Source organism: Nicotiana tabacum, chromosome 14, assembly GCF_000715075.1.
Source record: "Nicotiana tabacum cultivar K326 chromosome 14, ASM71507v2, whole genome shotgun sequence".
Lineage (NCBI taxonomy): Eukaryota > Viridiplantae > Streptophyta > Magnoliopsida > Solanales > Solanaceae > Nicotiana > Nicotiana tabacum.
The window spans coordinates 57,174,491-57,177,663 of NC_134093.1; positions in this window are offsets into that span (position 1 = coordinate 57,174,491).

Sequence of the window (3,173 nt, forward strand, 5' to 3'; positions counted from 1 at the left end):
TCAGTTTCGTAATGCGTACCTACGTTTTGGACGGTTTAGGTTTTATAATAAGGGTTTTTCTTGAGCTATAAAAGGAATATGAATGTTTGATTATCATCTTGGTATGCTATAAGGTCTAGAGTTTTGGATGTGTCGATGGGTCTTTCGGTTGTTCATTGGTGGAATGAAATAGATTCTTGCGGCCTGTGTACGAGTGTAGGCTCAGAAGAATTTAATTGATTACATAATGGCTCATGGCGAGGTCATGGAGAGATTTGAGGCTACACAGGTGGGATATCTCTTGTAAGAAAATTAGAGGTGGCATGATTTCTTAACAGGCTACTATGAAGAGTTTTACCTTTTATCCAATGGGATTTATGCATTATGATATGAGTCTGGATCATTTGAGGTAGATGGAACGATTGTCATGAGGTTGAGTATGCATTTGGGCTAATGATTTGGGATGTGTTATGGTTAGTGCAACATGGGCTTCTGAGGAAGTCAGTTGAGTAACAATGTTAGGTCATGGTAATTAAGGAGGAACAATCATTGCGAGTTCTTGGATTATGTGATTGTGTCTTGAGGCCAAGTAGGGGAGCCTATCATCGATGTTTGGATCACATGGTCACGTGTGGTTGTATTCCTAGAGTTCGGGTGCTTTTGGATTAGTTATGGCTTGAGGAGGATGACTTCGAGATTTATCCGGGCAAGGAATTTGTTGAAGGCATGTAATATTTCACCTAGCTATATGTAGGTTATGGAATGGCTCATGTTGGATAGTCTTGGGTGGATGCAGTGTGTAAAGGGAAATGATTCGCTCAGTTATTCTTTTGGGGGTATTCATGTACTGAAAAAGCACTAATTGTTCGGCATGTTTGGCTATGTACTTGGAACTAGGACAGAGTGGGTGACACTCGAGGATGGTTGTAGTGGTTTCAAGATTTAGGATGTGGTCGCAGAGGAATTTTCGATTCACCGTGTGGATGAGGAGTTGAGATTGACATCGGATTATGGAAGAGACATGGGGTATTCTTATAACATCATCGGTTCGACGAGGCAGCGTTCGAGAGATGGAAGAAAGATCTTCAGATCCATAAAACATCTCTTTAGAGTAGGTGTTTCGGTTTGATGTACTATTGGGTGTATAATAGGGAATAAGTGGCTTTCGTGGTTTAGTGATTTGATCTTTGTGGAGGTATTTCGTTGGTTATGGACTGCGAATGGGTATTAAAGGTTATGCAGCTGATTGTATGCGTCATGGATGAGATCATTATGGATTTAGGGTGGTTATTTACCTATTTTGGGGTGATCTGCATCGGGTTGGGTGCTTATTGGTATGTCTAATAAGAATAATTATTTTATACTGGATCGGATTTGCGTATTCACCGCATCCCCTTTTATGGGTGTGTCATCAAAACGAATGGATGTAATTCTTGCCCTAATTTGTTTCATGTGTTACTCACATATGGTATGATGGGTTGAGAGGCTACCTGACTACTCACGTGAATATTGTGGTCCTGTTTAGGCATGGTGGGGTTATACGAGCGAGAAGGCTCTTAAGATGCTGATCTGTTTATTACACTAAAGTTGTGCTTGTCTTTTTGTAGCGATATATGTTATCCATATTCCTATGGTTAAGTTTATGGACAATATGTGTTTGTTGTTCATACCCATGGGTTTGATTAGTTTGAGGATATTGACTTAATAAGTATTCCCATATTGAGCGGTGTGAAGATTGGATCGGGTTGCACGCCGCTACAGTTTTATGTTTGGATACGATTTCGGGTACTTACTCTGTGTGTTTTGTTTCTACCTTGTGTGAAGGACCCATAATATCGCGCTTTTTGTGATTGTATCTGTCAGGCTTATTGGATATTTCTCTCATTTGGTTATTTTTTTCGTTATTGGCTACATTCGTGTTGTTTCTTGTCGGTCGGGTAGGTTGTACTGGTTGAAATGAGGTTATTGCATCTGGAATTAGTGCAATCAGATTTGGTAAGTTGTTCTTGGAAGCATAATGTCACTAGTCAGCTCAGATTTTGGCAGTGGTACTTGAAATAACTCCATGACGTGTGGATTTCATGAGTGGTCATGAGTTTCTATATGTTTATTTCATCATTTGCAGTGTTGTGAAGGTTTGGAAAAAGGTTTTACTTGATTTGAGGTATATTACCGGTACCAGGTTTGATATTAAGCAACTATTATGATCCGAAGATATTGCTATGGGCATATGAGTGATGGACTAGGCAATGTGGGTACATTTTGGGAGTATACTTATTGTTTGATACAACTGGTATAGATTGATACAGTGAATATATGCAAGAATTGAAGCTAAGAGGAAGTTCCAGATGTTGGAAGTATATGCGAGTCAAGGTTGAAGTAACATCTTTCAGTCTGAATTTTGTTAATGGGCTTATATGGTTTGAGGTAATGTGATATCACCCAAGAGTATGTGTAACATCTTTCAGTCTGAACTTTGGAACGACTCTTGGCACGTTCGAGGATGAACGCATGTTTAATTGGAGGCGAATATAACGACCCGACCGGTCGTTTTGAACTTTAATATTTCGTTCGGTATTTTGAGATCTTGAGTAGCTCCATATGATGTATATTGACTTGTGTATGTGGTTGGTTTTGATGTTCTCAGGGTTCACGGTTGATTTGATAGAATAATTCTCAACTGAAAAGCATTAAGTTGGAAGAGTTGACCAAGGTTTGACATTTATATAAACGATGTTGGAATCAGAATTTGATGGTCAATAGGTTCATATGGTGATTTTTGACTTAGGCGTATGTTTCAATTCGAATTTGGAAATTCAAATAAGGTTTTGACTCTATTTGTTGAAAGCTGGCAATTTGAAGAATTGAAAAGTTCATAAGTTTGACCGAGAGTTGACTTTAAGGCTATCGGGTCGGTTGTTGTCCCGAAAATTGGAATAGGACTGTTTTATCATTTGGGACTTGTGTGCAAAGTTTGGGTTCATTCCGGATTGGCTAGACTTGAAATGTGCAGTTGGTTTGAAGTTGGAAGTATATGAACTTAAAGGATTGATCTTGGTCGACGATTTTCAATTTTGATGTTAATTATGATATTTAGAGCCTCCAGATAGGTTTGGATGGTGTATTTAGACTTATTAGTATGATTGGACGGGGTCATGTGGACCCCGGGTGTGTTTAAGATTAATTTTCGACTA